This window comes from Orbicella faveolata, unplaced genomic scaffold, assembly GCF_042242905.1.
Source record: "Orbicella faveolata isolate gen_17 unplaced genomic scaffold, um_ofav_v1 contig_13, whole genome shotgun sequence".
Taxonomy (NCBI): domain Eukaryota; kingdom Metazoa; phylum Cnidaria; class Anthozoa; order Scleractinia; family Merulinidae; genus Orbicella; species Orbicella faveolata.
In genome coordinates, this window is record NW_028301540.1 from 29,788,338 (window position 1) to 29,807,500 (window position 19,163).

The window sequence follows — 19,163 nt, forward strand, 5'->3', positions numbered from 1 at the left end:
ATGCAGCATTTGCGTTCTCTCGGTGAGTAAAATGACGATATTTAGCAATCGGCTGCAAATTTTAAGGTTGTTTTCTGGCAAACTTGAGGGAAAAGTGTCTTCTTCTCAATCATTTCATTGGTTGAAAGAATGTCTTTGCTAGTAATTCATAAAAGAGTTGTTTCGTGTGTATGTTTTCCCACGAAATGTCTGCATTTCTCTGTCGTTGAATCACATAGAAGACGTCTGTTTGCGTCAAAACAATGAGTTCAAGGTGAGACACACTTACTTGAAAAATCCTATTCTATTAGGTAGGTGTTTTATAGAAAGTTTCAATGGAAGCGTTCTACATGAGTGGGAACCCCATTAACAGAAAGCCGTTTTTCGAACGGTAGCTAAGAATGTGAAGACTGTTTTTAACTCTACAGTAACTGCTTGGAGACGTTGTGCATCGACATATATAAACGAAGCGCTTCCTCTTCTTTCTCACTGATTCACACCGAAGTGGTATAGCAAACCTAATTTTATGCTTTTTGAACCCGCATTAAATTTTTTTGCTTATGTTGCGATCGCCTATAAAGTAACTAAACCGTCTTCTTTTCTCTCGATTACAGGTCAAAGTGGACGGATGGAGCTCCCTTGGAGCCTCGAAGGAGGTCTGGAAAAGCAAACGAAATAAGGGTGATCTCGGAAAACCTAACCGGAAAGTCTACTCTCCTTATAGGGGACTCCATCACAAAAAACATGGAAAGGTTTGCTCCCAGCTAACCCCGATTTTTCCCCGCTTCCACAGTGTTAAACGCAGGCATCGCGGGCCACACTGTGGAAGCAATCCTTTACAGAGTCGAGGTAATGAAAATCGCTTCCCCTGTCTCTCATATCTCTCTATTCTGTGGCACTAATAATTTATGTTCACATTCTCCTACCACCACTTCTTCCACACTGACTGAAATTTTATTCAGTTTTACTGCGACGAAAGTGTCCAACTGTACATATCCATTTATTTCCAATTTTACCACGATTCGACCACCTTCTAACACACGTTGCTGATACTAACTCTTGTATTTATTTTCAGGTGCAAGCTCAGGTGCAGCTCAGCCCTTGCCATCACGGTCCAAAACCTACCTCTAGCCAGCCAAAGCTGAAATGCAGCTGCCCTAAACCCAAACCAAAATCTAACCCTACCCAACCAAGACATAAATTCAACCCTACCCAGCCAAAGCCAAAAACCAACCCTACCCAACACAATCAAAAACCTAGCCCTACCCAGCCCAGTACAAAATGTAGCCCCACCTATCCCACCCTGAAAGTTAGCCTAACCCAGCCCAGTACAAAACCTAGCCCTGACCAGCCCAATCAAACACCAAGGCCTGACCAACCAAATCAAAAATCCGGCCCTACTCAACCCAGTGAAACACCTCGCCCTACCCAACCCTCGCCGACTCCCTCCTGGAGCTTCTTTCATGCTCTAGTGCCCAGCCTTCCCGCGCGGTTGACAATCAATCAAACATGGCGGACAAAGAAAAGATGGAGAATGATAGTTTTCTAAAGTCTATTTGTAAGTATCCCTTGGGCCATGAATGGATTTTTGCTCTAGCGCTATATCTTGCTTTCAGTAATAAGTAAGGATAGGTGCAGTGAAGGGTTTTTGCGATGTAATAAGTTTTGATTTCGTTCATGGTGGAAAAGTTGCATTGCGGCAGTTGCAAGTTGATGATTTTGCCGCATGTCCAAAGTATTTCAACTTAATCACAATGCCATGCTTTGTCTCCGCTCCGCTCATAAATTGAACTCAAATGCTATGCTTGTGAACAGAAAGAGGAAAACACGAAAAAGTCGCGTGTTTGCCTTGTGTCTTTCATTCATGGACGGCTGACTCTATACGTTTACAAAACTTTGGCAGCCTGGTACCGAATGATCAGAATTTGCTAATACTCCTATACCAAATTATTTCAATTTGTTGAAGACTGTTCATTTTCAAAAATCCGATCGAACTAGAGAACAACTTTAACATACACTATACTTTCAATGTTTTTTTTCCCAGCCATATTAGGGAGATACGCCAAATGATTTGTAGAAAATCCTTGGTCTTGGAAACTTCCGATACTAAGGGTCACTTTGATGAGACACAAACTCTCGTTTTTGTGTGTTTTCCTCTTGGTGTATAAAATCGATTGTGTCTCAATCTCAGATTTTCAAGCTAGGGTGTTTGTGTCTTTGTGATCTTTCTTTCAAAACACATGGCACACAAAAGAGGGGGGGAGGTATTGAATGAAGGGTGGTGGGGGTCAGCAGACACTGCAAAACTGCAGAAAACTTAGACAGAGACTGTAACGCCGCAAAAAAAAATTCAGAGTATCCTGGACTATCAACTCATAGCAGTTACTACTTGGCCCATTCAATATCATGGGAATTGCAAAGAAGAGTTTAAATTCACTTTTGCATGTAATTAGGAGAATTTTGAATTTTTTTATGAAGAATTCCAAGAACAGGGAAGAAGAATTACCAGATTGTGTTACTGAGTTTGTTGTTTAGGAAAGGAAAAAAGTGCTCCAGGTTACTTTGCCCGAAAAGATTTCCCTCACCCCCAGGGTAAAATGATAAAAACCCTCATTTGTGCCAAACCCAGATTTGTGCCAGTAGTTGGTCATTTCATATCTAGTCCCCAAATCATATTGGAAAGATCTGTTAATTGAAAGCCTAAAATTATTTGGTGTCATCGTTACATATAATTTGGTAGACCATGGTCTATAGCTTTTGAAACATGTTTTTTTCCTTAATTTTCTATCAAGCACTATTATTCCTCTGGATAAAGGTAATATTAAACAAGTGTTGACTTTGTAAATATAAATGTATTTGTTTTTTTATTTTAACTGGTTTCTTTGCAGTAAACAGAGGTCCAAACAAAAGACAGATCAAACCTGCTGGGAACAATTCACTTCTTCAACTGGCTCTTGGAGAGGATAGTGAAGATAGTGAAGAGGATGCCGACTTTGAGCTTAATGATGATGATGACGATGAAGGTGCAGCTCAAATCAAATCAACTTTATCTGTTGATAGATCGATCGATTGATTGATTTTTTTGATTGCTTTGCATGCATTGGAATACCTTCTCAAGAACAGTCATTTTTCTTGTTCTGGACAATTTATAATACCTTGAAATCAATTGAAATGTTGATTTTATTCAGTCATTGTATTAGGGTTGGGTCGCACTAGAGCGAATTCAAGCCAATTTTGTTTGTATAAGTAATAAATCTGTCAACAAGTAGCGTAGAATAAGTGCACCCCCCAGTTTAAGAAACTTGCCAAATTTTTGTGAAGTGCCAAAATTTTGCCAATCTTCAAAGAAGCAGAAGTGCTGCCTCGGAGGCTTCCAAAATTTGGCAAAGCAAATGATGTTGTTTTTTTTTTTTTAACCATTTAACTGTCATATTTCTTAAAACATGTCTAGATAAAATTACGGCAAGAAAATAACTTTGACTGCTAGTCCAGTTTGGTGTGTGAGATGGCGGGACAAAATCATTTTTTACCCAGCTCATCTAATGCTTTTTACAGTTATTTCAATGCAAACGAGGAATATGAGCGGTGTTTTTATTCAAATTCTCATGACTTGTAACCTGGATCAGGTTACTGGCAGCAATTTGAAGAGATGGCTTCAGCAAGACAATCTTCTTCGATCGCAAGTGGCGCAAGCAACAACACAAACGCAAGCCGAGCAAAATCTGCTCGTCCAATCATGGGCCGAAAATCACGAGTTGCTGTAGAACGGAGAGAAGAGCATGCAGCGTGGAGAAAAATCTGCGATGAGTTAAGCTCTCGCATGAGTTCTAATAAATTACTTAATTGAGAAAAATAGATCTTGTGATGTACATTTTGATCAGTAACGTTTTGGTTCCAACATGTTGGTCTAATGCGACCGCTGCCAAAATTTGGAAGATACAAAATTTTTGCCAATTTTTTTCCTCACCAAATATTGGAAATATTTTAAACAAACAAAATTGGCTCTGGTGCGACCCAGGCCTATTAACAAAAATATACTCTGAAGAATATAAGAATTTTTTACATGCCTTCTATTCAAGGTTGCCGTACAGAAAGACTCCTTCATTCCAACCGAAGTACTCCTCTCACCTGGCGGTGCTCCTGGCCCCACCACATTCCTTTTTTCTTCTTTTTCTATGCAAGAATGCTGTTATTGATAATAATTATTATCATCACTTACCGGGTTTCTGTGCCATGTGATCAATGCAACCAATCTCTCTCCTCCTGTACATTTAAACAGTAGAACCCTGTTAATAGGTCACCATAGGACCATGAACATTTGACCATAATAACAGGGTGGCTGTATTCATTGGCCAGGGTCAAATTTCATGACTAGTCTATTCTAAAAGATGTCTTGACAGACATCACAATTGTGACTGTTCTTCAGTTAATAAGCATTCAGAATCCAGGTACAGTTCTTTAAAAATGTTGAAACTTCAATCAGTACATACAGTATTAATAATGGAAAGATGAACATAACTGGTTCGAGTGGCCATATTAACAAGGGTAAAATTATAGAGGATAACACAGGTTGGGATTTCAGAATGTGGCCGTATTAACAGGGTGGTCAGATTAACGGGTTTTCTTATAAGAAAATGTATGAGCATTTCACTGGGTCAAAAATGACTGGCCATAATAACAAGGTGACCATACTAATGAGGTGACTGTAAAGCAGGTTTCCACTGTACCCACCTATCTTGCATCCTAAGGCAACTGGAATAGCTCAATCCAGTCCCTGCTTATTTCTGTTATTCAGGAGGTTCAGGTTCAGATGAAGAGAATGATGTCACCGAGCAGGAACAAGACAAAAGTCAAGTTACCAAACAAGGCGAAGACGTCAGCGACGACGGCGATGATGACAATGACAACATTAATGAGGATGACGACAATGATGATGATGACGATGATGAAAGTGAACTTACAGGATCTGTTAGTCCCTTTACGGTAGGAGACTTGATAGAGGCTATGAAAACCAAGAAGAAGGCTGCAGCTCCTAGTCAGCCTAGTTCTGTAGTAAGTAATTTATCTATTTCAATAGCTGTTGGTAAAGTGCTCTTCTCAGGTGATTATCACCCAGATTATCACCCTGGAAATATTGTTCGGAGCATTTCAGAAGTGCAAGAAGCACTCAGCTTGACCTCAGGGTCCTCAATGCACTCCTCCTACATGTATGTCCTTTAAAAATCCAGGGTTCTTACACATAGCAAAGATCTATGCAATACTAAATTTCTTACTGGGCATGCAAAACAAAGCATCCTCATTATGCTTTGACGATAATGATTGAGATCTACTGATCTACCAACTTCTTGTTTCCTGCAGGCATCAAGTGAAGTTTCTGCTTCATCTAAGAAAGTTGACATATTAATCTGTGGAGTGTGCTTAGATGATGTGAGGTAAATGTCAGTAAAAATCAAAGAAATCGTGGTCATGGTAAAAAAACAAAAATCAATTTTGCTTAAACTTTGTCAGTTTGTAGGGCTAGGTGACTAAGTGAAAGATTTCAGGTTACTTTTTGGAAAATAGTTACTGTACTGGAAGAAATTTTACATTGCTGTGAATGGTTCTCAGGATTATTTGTGTACATTGGTCCTTCCTGATTCAAGATATGTTGTTATTTTATTCTGCAGTCAATCATGAACAAAGTGAGGCTGGGATAATAATACTGTAAACTATATACACCTTCTGTTAAGTAAAAAGTCTAAAATAAGGGAACCAGAAAACATGTTCTAGCAAGAAGCACAGGAAATGTTTTCCAACCCTTAATTAGTTCTTACTGATGTAGTGACTTGTTGTCTCTACCTGGTTTTTGTTCTGACAGTGATGAAGGAGATGAGATAGTAGAATGCGACAACTGTGGTATCACTGTTCATGAAGGTATACACTATTATAATTATATGATATTTGCATGGCACAGGCACCTTCCTTAGCTTCAGTTAATGTTATTTATTAGTGACTGAAATAAAAATGACTAAAATATATTCCAGGTTGCTATGGTATTAATGATGAGGAGAGTGATTCTGGGAAGAGTAACGACACGGATTCACCCACTGAACTGTGGTTTTGTGATGCCTGTAAGACAGGAGTGCAACCAGTAAGTTTAATTTTTCAAATTTTCTGCTATAATATTAGCAATTATGTAGTACCAGAAAATTTCCATGTCTACCCCACAGAAGCGGCTTCTCCTAAGACCCTACCACCCCTCTGGAAACTCCAATTAAGCTTTGCGCTGGTTTACATTTCTTTACATTTTTTTGGTCTTAAAGAACCCTCCACCCCCAGGAAATTCCAATCCCTTCTGTGGGGGCCAGGGAGTATGGATATTTTCTGGAACTGCACATTTGCTGGAAAAAATTAACTGTTTGCTTTGACTCTTTTTCTTTTAAAATAAAAATAAATCATTGTTTTGTTGTAATATTGTTCATTTATTTTACAGGATTGTGAATTATGCCCAAATCTTGGTGGAATTTTCAAGGAGACAGATACTGGGCAGTAAGTGAAGGGCAGGCTTTTTTTTTCCTTTTTCGAGTGCCCCCCCCCCCCCTCCCCGATGGGCTTTTGTTGTAATCAACACATTAAAATCATTATGCCTTAAGTAGATAGCCTAACGCTTGCTCTAAAAGTTAGACGTCTGTTTTGTTGAGCATGTTGCTGATCAAAGAAGTCATCCAAAAGATCACATCCGCCATCATTTAGGATCTTTCATATTAGATTTCACATTTGTCTTCCCTGTTCACTGATAATATAAGACTTATAACTTTCAAGTTTGGCTTGGATTGTTGGAAATCTTACCTGCCTCTTGTAAGCTGTAATGTAGTTTTTAGTTGTTTAATTAAAGGGACTATTAATATTTATCCCTCACTGGTTAATAAAATAATAGTCTTTTGAAAGTAAACTGGTAATATTTCCCAAAGTGTTTGATGTTATGTAAACTAATATGCTTGATGTATTTGTCCAGGTGGGTTCATCTTTTGTGTGCTCTGTATACTCCAGATGTGGCATTTGTGAAACCTGAACAACTTCAGTGTGTCACTTTGTCCGAAGTGCCACCTTACAAGTGGGGTGCAAAGGTAATTCGAAAATTATCCTTTTTATATTAAAGGTAAAACTAAAGGTGAAGTCTGTGTTTGAGCCAAGTGGCCCATACTGCCAAAGCTTATCACGATTTATGTAGCATGAACCAACTAGGAACATTTCTACTCCCCCTTGGATGGGGTGCTTGTCCATCACAGGGTCATCCCCAGCATTAAATTTGCCAGTACCCATTTATGCACCTGGGTGGAGAGAGGCTCTGTGAGAGTAAAGTGTCTTGCCCAAGAACACAACGCATTTTGTCCGGCCAGGGTTCAAAACCGAACCACACAATACAGAGTCGAGTGCACTAACCACGAGGCCACAATGCCTACCTTTTTACAGTACAAAGAACAAATTTATCAAAGGAACATCCCACTCATTCACAGTTCCTGGTCTATTGCCCTAAAGTAATGCTTCTTTATTTTTTTAAATTGATGTTTCAAGAAATAAGGTTCTGATCATCTTGTGAGATGTCTTGGGTAAGGCTGAAATTAATGGTAATGTTGTTCTTGTTTTATCTGATTAGGATTGTAATCTTTGTGAGGATGAGAGGTTCTGTAGGACAGGAGTGTGCATTGAATGTGATGCTGGTATGTGCAGGACATATTTTCACGTCACATGGTGAGTATTACATGTATCAGAACCAGTGCCACATGCTTCTACATGTACATATATGTAGAAATTAGCTATCCCCACATGAAAACGTAACTCGACATTTTGGTTTATTCACATTAATTTTGTGCTTTGACATTTTGTAACAGCAACCTACACATTGTATTTTTTAACATACAAAGTATTATGCTACATAATGTTAATAAAAATACGTTTTTGATTTCTTGCTTGTTTGGATAATTTTCTGCAGTGCCCAGATGTATGGACTTCTGTCAGATGTTCCAGAAGAATGCGATGAGGTACAGCTTTACAGTTAAAAATCTTAAGTCAAATTTATGGACAAACAAACACACGTAGTGCATGTCATCTTGTGCAGGACATGTATATCAGAGAGTGAATGTCTTGATGAAAGTTGTGTTTTATTGCAGGATGTTGCAGATCCACTGTTTGCGCACTGCAGGCTGCATGCCGACAAAAGAACAACAGCAAGCAGGGTAATAAATATACTCTGCTTATTGCTGCTTTTATACTCTTTCCATGGTGACATCCATGTTAAAGATATATGTACAGCAAAAAAAAAAAAACACAACTGACTTGTCAGGTGTTTTTTTTTTTTTCTTTAGAGACGTACATGGCTGGCATATCAGTCACGCTATAAGAAAGCAGCTGAAAGGCGATCAGTGGAAGACAAGGTATGTGCCATTAAAATTCAGTAGTCATGACCGCTTATTCCTCACAAATGAGAGTTCTTGGTGGTTAAGAATAAAGGAGTAAGCTAGCAAGATAATACTCATACTGCCTTCTTTTAATTAACAGCAAAGAGTGAACCACTGCTTGGATGTTATTCGCCAGGAGTTTCAGGCAAAAAGAATGAAAAATGTGCCAAAATTATACAGTAGGTGTCATAGTCAACTTTAGAGAAGTCCTAGGTCTGTTTAGGTCTTACATGTAAATAAAACAAGGTGTGTGTCACCCTCAGTGTCGGAAAGTTGCGAGAAAAAGATGCTAAACTAATTGAGGCATGATTTTTAACACTACTTCTGATGGCAAACACTTCAACTCTGTACCTTTGTAAATAAATGTGGCATATCAAGTCATACTTAAGTTTCTTTATTCTTCAATGATTTAAGGGCATCTTTTGGGAGAGTTTTCAGGCTCATGTATGCCCTCGATCCAGACTTGAAGCCCTCTATAGAACACAAATGATCTGCAGATGTAATACATCACTCTTGCTCCCTTGCAGAAATCGTGCAAAATAATAATTATTACAGCTTTTTCGTGATTTTCTCTCCACAGCTCCCACAGAGAAGGTTCCTCGACTTCTGAGCACATGTCCTGGAGGTGAGAAATTTGTAAAAACATGTGCCGGCCAAGACAGTTATAAGCAATTTGCTGGAAATTTGCGTGTGAAACTAGAAAAAGAGGGAATAGGGAATGCACGATGAAAAAGATTTGTTGAACTCAAATTGATATCTTTTGTTAGTGTTGATGATTGTTACTTATAGAAAGTAGATCAATGTGCTCGGATCTTCGTCTGAGTGTAAAATTAACATTCAACAGTAAAATGATAAGGAATCAAAGCGGCAAAGCAGCAAGGTTAAGACAACTTCTTTTCTATTTCCTGGCTTCTTTTTGCGCCAGTTTTTGACCCATTGAAGAGTGATAATCGGAGCTATTATATAATGGCTAATAAAGCTAATTAATTCTATTTTCTCTTCAAAGCATGTCGTCAACTGTTCAAGAAAGCACAACTTTTAGGCTACACCACAGGACAGGTACACTGTACACCAGTGCTTAATAAACTTACGCTACACCACAGGACGGGTACTCTTAGTACTTCAATCAATCAATCAGTAACTTTATTACAGTGTCGTAAGGTAAAAACTCTCTACTAACTGAGGACCCTAAAAAAGAAAGATTCTTCTACAAGTGCACAAATTCTACTTGCGTTTCATTGTGTCTACAGTTGTTAACTTTCCTTTCATGGCATAGCGTAATGCTTTCATCGCTGCCTTTTGCAGACTCAGAGTGTTGTGAATGTCCGCCGCAAGTGGTTTGTTCAACCTGCTCTCACCAGCGAGTTTGTCAACTATTACCATGGTAACAGACATCACATGTTAAATGTTTTTTTTTTTAAATTTTATGAATTCTCTTACTCCTTGTTATGTCTCAACTTTTGCGATGTCCTGCTTCATTGGTTTTAAGAACAAAGCAGTACTTACTGGCTTAAATACCATAAGTGGACGTTTCGGTTGCTGTTGCAATCTCCTTGAATTTCTTCCGCTAAAAATGTGAATAAGTAACGGCGTCCCTGATGTTTACTTTCCTTTTTCAGATCGCAGTGCCAGATTGAAAGAAATGCAGGAACGACAGGAAGAGCTTCAGTTGAATAACAAACGCCTGCAACAAGAGGAGCAACTCTTGAGAGAAAAGTATCATGAGGTTAAAAAAGCGTGATGTAACTTTAATTCTCTGTAAAACAGCGTGACATGGCTGTAGTTCTGTGTACATCAGCGTGACATACCTGTTATCAGTACACTGTAGTACTAACCATGGGTGGCTTTAAAACAGCGTGTTGTAATTGTAAGTCAGTAAAATAGCGCGACAAACTGTAGTCGGTTACTGTACAACACACCCATTTTCTTTTCCACAGTTGACAGAAACTATTCAGCTTCTCGATGAAGACATCAAAGAAAGGAGAGCAGAATCAACAGAATTCCACCGCTTCCTCTGCAAGCTGGCAGCCAAGGTAGTATATTTAATCGGTCTCTTTTCCAGTTTTGGATTGACTATTCGCTGAATAAGAGTAAACAGCCCATGTGGTTTACTTGGTCGAGAAAGTTTGGTGTTGTTGTTTTGGTCAGTTAATGCGCCAGCATTGGGTGAACTTCCATAGGCTTCAGCACATTGCGCTAACGTTATTGCTTGTCTTTGTTTTGTTGATCTTCAGGATCTAGCTAAGCCTCCCATATTAGAACCCAAGAAGCCAAAGCAATCAGCATCACGGACACCATTAAAACCAATCAAACTACACATGTAAGTCATGTCACTTTGTGGCCAGGCCAGTTTTGGGGGGATTCATGCTGACGTCATTGTTTACAGTTTTGCTCATTTGCATACGACTTAGCGTACAGAAGGAAACATGTTAGATATGAATTGACTCCAGACAGCTAAAGAGCTAGTGAAACTTAATACATGGTGAATTTTTAGCTCTTTGGGTGTAATATTCAAGGAGATATTGTCTTTCAAAAAACTACAAAATTTCTGGGAGGCAAAAGCGCTAATGAGCTCATATATTCTTTGTAAAATTTTGAGTTTTTAAACACGTGTTGCACAAAAAGTATTCAATACATCAGGCTCATATTCATTGGCAGAGTTAATCGTACTATGACCTTTCAATATTCAGAACTGATTTATTTGTTGTTCCATCAGAAACTGAATTGCTTATGCTAATGAGGCAAATATTGTAAGCAAGGATTTCCCTGTTGCGCAAATAATTTGGAGTTTGTTTACAACTGAGCTGGTGGAGAAGTTATTTATTTGCAGCGATAGATATTTAAATGCTTGATTGTTGTGTTTCATTTGTCAGGTGTGCGACTTGTAAAACAACTGAGAATCAGCATCAGTTAGTGCAGTGTGACACATGTCATCATCATTATCATTTAGCATGCGTGGATCCACCTCTAACACGCATGCCCAAGCGGTCAGCCAAGTGTCTTTGGTAGGTAATGGATGAGTGAAAAGTCTATCACTCATCGCTTATGAAAGGGAAATGAGATACAAGGCGTATTGGTTTTGCTTTTGCTTGTAGCTTCAGGTAAAGTAGTGATTACCAGTCAAGCTAATGGGATTCTATGTCATACAAACTTGTCCTGAAATTATCTCAAATCATAGATCTGAAATGTTAGCAAAACCCAAAGGAATGCTATAAAACATGCTACTGTTGAGAACTGATGGTCAAACGGATTGAAAACACGGATACCGGTGGCGCTGTCGAGGCTTCCTCTAATCATTTCTATCGCTATAGCAAGATCACATATTCTTTGGGCGTCCTATATTAAAGTGGAGAATGAGAATTTTTGGGGGCGAAATTGAGAGTACATGGTGTCTTGCCCACGAACACAACACTGGACAGGTTTGGATCGGGGCAGAACGCGCCTGCTTACTTTCAATTTTTTTCTTTTCCAAAACATACATTACTTGCAAAAAAATTTTGATTTTAATTTCGGACAAAAATGTGCCCAAAAATAAAACCGACCCAAAAGCTCTGAATTTTTAAGCCTAAAGTGTCTGAAATATTTACAGTACAATATAGACTTTGAAGTAGCTCCAAAATTCTTAATTTCCTTTACACCAAGCTTTATGGAGCGAACTCTAGTCCAGACGCTACTTAACATACGCAACGGCGCGATAAAATTTGTGTTATTTTCTCGTCGGTGTGTTCGTAAAACCTTGAAGATGTTGTGAAACTAGCGTCTTTTGATGTTGTCCCAGTCCAATTTGTGTTTTGTAGCCGAAATATCCGAAATTTGTCCGAAATGAGATAAAAAGTGTCCTAAAATTAAACATCCGAAATCTTTTGCAAGTGATATAGTCCCTTAGTGATCTAACATGTTGTATGATTAACATCAAGAGTGGTATTTGTTAACAGGCAGTGTTCGGAATGCGACCCGAGTAGTAATGATGAAGAAATGGAAGTTGATCCACAGGACACCACGCCCATCTCACAGGGTCGCCAAAGACGAATCATCAAAGAACCGACCAAGTTCACTCCTGACAAGGGAGAGGTGAGGCAGAAGATACAGCGTGTAATGAAAATATGCTTGCAGGCATCTGTTCTGTTTCAGCGTCGCCACGATGGTCCAAAGAGAGCGATTAGTGTGTTTCCATGGAGTTCTTCGTCTTCGTCTGAGATTCCCAAGTCAATAGGAGTCCGCATGCGCATCAGATCAGTTGTTTAGAAATGATAAACATCAAGGCCAAAATGTTAACTGCACCTTCACCTATGTTTAATGTTAGCTACACCTAGCTAGTTCACAGACATGCCACTTAAACTGAAAGAAACAAAAATAACAGCTAAACATAGTAGGATTAAAAATCCCATCTGGCGGGAGGCAGACCAGTCAGCTATTTACAAGCATCGCCGAAGAGTTGAAGTAGGGTCTACCGAGACACACTCCACCTTAATGGTCAGAGCGGGACATGAACTGAAGTGATCAATTAAAATGACTAGAAAACGTATTCTTTAATTAAATAACGTGAACTCAAATGCGAGCAGTCTCTGCTTGAAGACGGTTGCACTTAATTTAGTTCCTAGGGGAATTGCAGAAAAAAGCTCGCCCTTTATGGTCATGAACAAACGTTCACTCCCCAGTAACTCGTGCTGCATAATTTAGTATTATTAATAATTTAGTATAATTAGTACAATGTAGTGTAATTTATAATTTAGCATGATTTGTGCTGCATAATTTTAGTATAATTTGTGTCGAACAATATTGCGAGTGCTGTTGCACGAAACATTTCTGGGTAGGAGTCGCTGTCAGTTGTACTGTCCATCTTTTTTCATAGTCTAAAAAGCGCAAGCTGAACAAGACGTCCTTGAAACGAAAACCTCCAGCAGTGAACGAAGGAGGCAGTGACAGTAACACAGACGCTGCTAACAAAGTGAGTTCTTACTCAGATTGTCCACTTAGTTCGTTATATAGAAAACAAAAACAGTCTGATGTGAGATAAATGCCAAAATATGAGACGAACTTCGAGAGTCACTTAATTTCTCATTATACTATCACACCGTTTTCCATGTATTATTAAACTTTTTCCATTTGCTGTACCATTTTTCAGATGTTACTTATAACAATAACTGTAGTCGAACCTCCACTAACAGCCACCTCTCTGCAACGGCCAATTTTTTTGGTCCCGGCGGACAGTCCATAAAATCACTCTTATTTTAACCTCTCTACAACGGCAACTGCCACTAAAACACGTCCCAGCCGGCTGAAATATCCTCTCGATTACGGCCACTAATCAACGACTGACGAACGGCGTATTAAAACGCCATTTTTTATTGTAAAAGGTCACCAAACTTGATCGGTACCGCGCGTCGTTGGTATTTTGATTTATATATGCTAAAATAAGCATTTTTTGACAAAAAATGACGCACCCCGGAAAAAAAAAACAAAAAAACAGGTGCCATATTACATCCTTACCTTCCCATAACGGCCACCTCTCTACATCCGCCACTTTCCTTTGTCCCCGAGGTGTCCGTTGTTAAGAGATTCGACTGTATTTACAATTTACCTTTAGGTTTTTTTTTTTTTTTTTCAAAACATGTACATTTCGCTCATGAATAGAAACCTAAAGTAGAATCCAGTGCTGATTCTTCAGCACCCAGAAGAGGAAGACGCCCAGGGAGAAGAGACGCTGAAACTGCGGAGAAAAAGAAAAAGCCAGAGGATGTTCGTACCGAGTGCACCACATGCAAACAGAGTGGAACTAACGCTAACCTTGTCAGGTACAAATCAACGTCTCTTACGTGACGTACGTTTTGACGTATTAATAGAGTGTCTTGGCAAACCACGGCGGCAACGGTGACGAGAACGCCACCAAACAAAAAGTTTAATGAGCAGAACAATGGCTGTGCACGGGCGTTATAAATCTTTGTACTTTTTCGTACCGTCATCTGAACGACCAAGTTCTGCGTATTTTGGAGAATGAGAGCGACGGCGGCTAATTTTTCGTATGTTCATTCGGAATTCAACGCCGGTGTTACATAATTAGTTTGAGCAAGTTCTGAGTCCAATAGGCGCACTGAACAGGTCTAGACACTTGTGAAATTCGAACATAAAATATAAATTCATTTTTTACTAGGCGTTGTCCTCGCGGTCGCCGTCGTCATTGCTTAAGCTCTGTAATGTTTGTTATAAGACTTTTTTTTTATAATGTGCACAGCTACCTTCATATAAGCAATTTATCAGTTTACCCAGAGACACTTCTAAACCAAGAAGAAACAAGGGTGGTAACGATTATGAAAAATCCAGGCTTATTTTTTCAAGATACGCTGTCCTGTACTATAGTTTAATATTAGCTGAAATTCTGCAATCTAATTTTCTGTAATTTGGGGAGGTTGAATATACGAAAGATCATATATTTGAACTGCGGAGAAAGATATGAAGACATAACTGATCATCTCAGTTATATACTCAACTTGAGCAGTTAGGAAATTAAAGCCATAAAAAGAAAAATCGGCTTGAATGGGATTCGAAACCATGACCTTTGCGATACCGGTGCAGTGCTCTGCCAACTGGGCTATCAAGCCAACTGGGAGCTGGTCACGTTGTGAATTTGTAATATACCCGTAGATGGTGAAGTTACATGTGAATATATGAAATATCATATCTTTGAACTGCGGAGAAAGATATGAAGATATGATTGATCATCGCAGTTGTGCACACAACTTAAACAGTTATGAAATTAAAACCTGAAAAAACATTTCACAACTCCTTAAGTTAGGTATATAGCTGTGATGATCAATCATATCTTCACAAAGGTTTGTTTTATGATTTCTATGAATACATACTTTCTTGATGACCCATGTTGAAGACTCTCTTGTCATTTTTGAACCGGCTTTATTTTTCGCAGGTGTGACAACTGCAAACTATGTTACCACTTCCACTGTCTTGATCCTCCAGTGAAAGTAAGTAATATTTTAATTCGCAGTGATTTGTACTCATACTTTGTTATTGATGATATTCGAAACTAATATGAAAAAACTATGGTTTCAAATGTTTTCGCGATTTACTCTCAATCAAACATTCAGAACTTTCTTATTCTTTTATATTCCACTTGCCACCCACCATAGTAAAGATACTGGTTTTAGCTTTTTTATATAACAAATCTAATTCGCACAAACCCTCAGTTTTATTGACTTTTGAGGTTTCTCGTTAATCGTTCCCATGGATTTAGTCATTGCCTTTGAAATACATTATACTAAACTTCAGTCTGTACCCAATAACTGTCGCTACAATGAAGAGAACAAAAACTTATTGAAAATGCTTGGTTTGGTCCAGAAAAAACGGCTCCTTCTTGATGTAGAAGACACAGTACACGTCACTAAGGAACACTTCCTCACAAACCTATTGTTTAAATTATTTTCCTCATTCTTTTGTCCTTCTGTCCACTATTGTTTTACGTCAGCTGTGTCTTCTACACCAAGTAAGAGCCAAAACAACTATATGGAAACACGTCTTAAGCTTAACTTTTCCTGGTTATTTAGGCCAACCCCAAGACACGAGGATATCAGTGGGTCTGCAAGGACTGTGATGAATCGGTAAGAAAAGCTCTGTAGCGAAGATTACTAAGTGTTACCTGCAAGGGCGGGGTGGAACGCACTTAGTGCCCCCCTGAAGGCAGGGTAGGCTTGGTGGAGAGTTCGGAATGGTCCTGTGCAGTGTGGGATAGAATGTACTTAGTGGCCCCTGTAGTGTGGGGTAGAATTTTCTTACTGTCCCCCTAAGGGGTTTGGGCCAATACGAGTTTGTTCTCTCTTGGCCGGTCACGTGTCGAAGTTACACATGGGTCTCATTGAATGCTTTACTTGCAAAAAAATTCAGACGTTTTTAATTCCAGACAAAAAAAGTGTCCGAAAACTAAACCGTCCGAAATATTTACAGTACGGTATAAAATATTTAAGTAGCTCCAAAGTTCTTAGTTTCCCTTATGAGGCGATCTCCAGTTGAGACATTGCTTGAGCTACGTAACGGCTTGATAGAATTTGTGTTGTATTCTCGTCGGTATATCTCCAAAACCTTGAGGGTGCAGTAAAACTATCATTTTCACAGATGCTACTTCAGTCTAATTCATGTTTTGTAGGTGTAAACTTACGTTACCTATGTTTCATCAGTGCCGAAATTTTGGCCGAAATTTGTCCGAAATGAGATGCTAAGTGTCCGAAAATTGAGCGTCCGAAATTTTTGGCAAGTAACGTAAGTGAATGCTGAGAAATGCTTGCGATTTTAAACTAGCTGGCTTCATTAACTTCACCTCGCATGTGTATCGGACCATTATGAAAAAACAATTTTTTTTTTAATTTCTTCTTTGTTAGGAAGGAGAAAGTGAAGATGCAGATGAGGAAGACACCAGTACTGCTGATAGCAAAACAGAGAGAAACATGAAGCAAGAGAAAGATGTCAAACAAGAAGGCAGTGAAATACACGGACAGAAAACAGATGGAAAGAAAGAAAAACCAAACGATATTGAACAGAGTTCGTCTTGACAAGCCCGGTGCAGAAAGACAAGAAGGCTATTGCTTGAAAGAACACGACCTTTTCATTACAGGATCTTTAATTATTACCTAGTTGAAGTTTTACAGAAATCAAGTTAACGTTTTTGATAGAAATAGTTTATTGACCACAGACTTTTAATTCAGAAATTCAATTGAATATTGGTTGTTAAATAACTAAATTGTCAAGGAATATATGCTATATTATAATTATCGTCAATACATTGACTTTGATAAGGACGGCTGTGTTTGTTTACGTTCTACACTTTGCTTACAACAAAGACATGTTGGATTCCGAAACAGAATGATACGGCATCAGAACACAGAATGCAACTGAACGGCTGAAGATCGTTTTTTATTCCCCCGTCAAGAGCGCTCTACTTAGTTATGGTTTAGTTTTTAGATGTCACAAACAATTTTCTTTAGTGAAAGTATTTTCAAGCGTGTAACGGTTTGGAAACAATTATTTATATAAAATACCCAAATTTTGTTTTTGTAATATCACCTTTATAGATTGTAAGAATATCTCCCCAAAGGTCCAAGCTTGTTTAAATGTCGCTCCAACTTAGACGAAGTATTACTTATTAAAACAAGTTAAAATTGAGGTAAAGGTTAAGTCTGCATGCGAGCCAGTGGCCCATCAGGCCGGAGCTTATCCCGGTTTCTGTTGCATGAAGTGACTAGGAGTATCTCTACTCCCCCCCCCCCACCCCCACCCCCCCACCCCTGGATGGGATGCTAGTCCATCGCAGGGTTACCCCCAGCATTAAATTCCCCGGTGCCCATTTATACACCTGGGTAGAGAGGGACACTGTGAGAATGAAGTGTCTTGTCCAAGAATATAACACAATGTCCCCGGCCAGGGCATGAACCTGAACCACTCGATCCGGAGTCGAGCGCATTAGCCATGAGGCCAACGCGCCTCCCGACGAAGGACTTCCCGGAAATGACAGATCATTTTCTCGCGTACCATTTCGTGATCTAACATGTTTCTGTCATTCCATTGTTTTGTAGGTTACATCACGTCGATCTATTTCCCCGTCAATACACTTCTTTGTTGTTATCATTCGTGTTTTCTCGATATAGACAACAAACAAACAAGACCAGACAAGATTCTCTTTATTATATTTTCTTATATTTCTCAAGTTATCTACGGCTTCCGTCATTTCATTGATTTTTGTAACGTTTTTCCAGAATTTTTTTTATCTTAGTTATGAGCATGTTTCTTATGTTAATTTTTTTAATCTGCATTCAATTCATGGAAGTCATCACTCTTGTGATTTCGATTTGATAAAAAAAAATTATTTTTATAGATACCGTATTTCTAAACTTACTAAACCAAATTTGTCGTTGTGTTTTTTTCCCGTTCAACTCTTGTGGTTTTCTTAATTTTTTAGTGGTGGTTAACTTGTCTTTCACATTATTAATTAACCTCAATTCTGATTTTCCTCCATTCCTTTCACCTCCGGATCAACTGAATCAAGCCCAATTAAACACGTGAAATGTGTCTCACGAAATCAGCACAGCATGTTAATGAGCCAAATACCCCCTGACTGAAATCGCTTAATGGGTTAATAACCTAAAATGGGCTCCTGACCAATTCTAAAACGACACATTATCTCCTGTCATTTTTCTTTCGGTTCAATACCCTAAACGGTTCCACAAAAGCGTCCACTGTGGACCTTTTGAGGCTGAACACCCTGAGAGATACCAAAACGGCTTTTTTAACCCCTAAAAGTTACAACAAGCACCCCCGTCATTTTTATATGGGAGTTCTCCCCGGGGTTACAAAGGTGAGGAATGTGGCCTGCGCCTCACGAATCCGAAGTACGCATAGGAAGTTGTTGCCGAAAATGTTTTTGTTGGCAGTTGAGACGAGTTTTAGTGGCCGTTGTCGTTGTGAAAGCCCTTCCGTGGTGGAGAGGTGGCAGTTGTAGAAAGGTTAAGTTAAGAGCGAATGTATGGACTGTCAGCCGCCACCGAAAAAACGTGGCCTTGCATACAGATGGCCGTTAGTGGAGCCGGTTCAACTGTAATTAATTAAGGCGGGGGTTAACCTAAAATTCAGTGAACAAAAAATTCGAAGTTTTGTTTTTTACCGGAATTTGAATCTTAAGGTATTGAAGTTTTATTTTGAGAGTTTCTGTTACTTTAAGTACAAAGCTCGTTATCTCAAAACTCCGAG

At 39.0% G+C, this 19,163-nt stretch overlaps 1 pseudogene across 1 annotated transcript; it reads left to right on the plus strand.

The window, feature by feature from the left end:
- The first annotated feature begins 1,436 nt into the window (after positions 1-1,436).
- On the plus strand, positions 1,437-17,218 carry LOC110055028 (PHD finger protein 14-like; annotated as a pseudogene). The gene is made up of 26 exons (XR_016206162.1): positions 1,437-1,537; positions 2,868-3,002; positions 4,775-5,031; positions 5,338-5,411; positions 5,837-5,892; positions 6,003-6,109; positions 6,452-6,507; positions 6,974-7,085; positions 7,616-7,710; positions 7,952-8,000; positions 8,130-8,195; positions 8,325-8,393; positions 8,518-8,596; positions 8,998-9,042; positions 9,424-9,476; positions 9,723-9,801; positions 10,037-10,143; positions 10,355-10,450; positions 10,652-10,737; positions 11,291-11,422; positions 12,353-12,488; positions 13,270-13,365; positions 14,052-14,212; positions 15,340-15,394; positions 15,974-16,027; positions 16,802-17,218. The product of XR_016206162.1 is annotated as a PHD finger protein 14-like (transcript).
- The last annotated feature ends 1,945 nt before the right edge of the window (positions 17,219-19,163 follow it).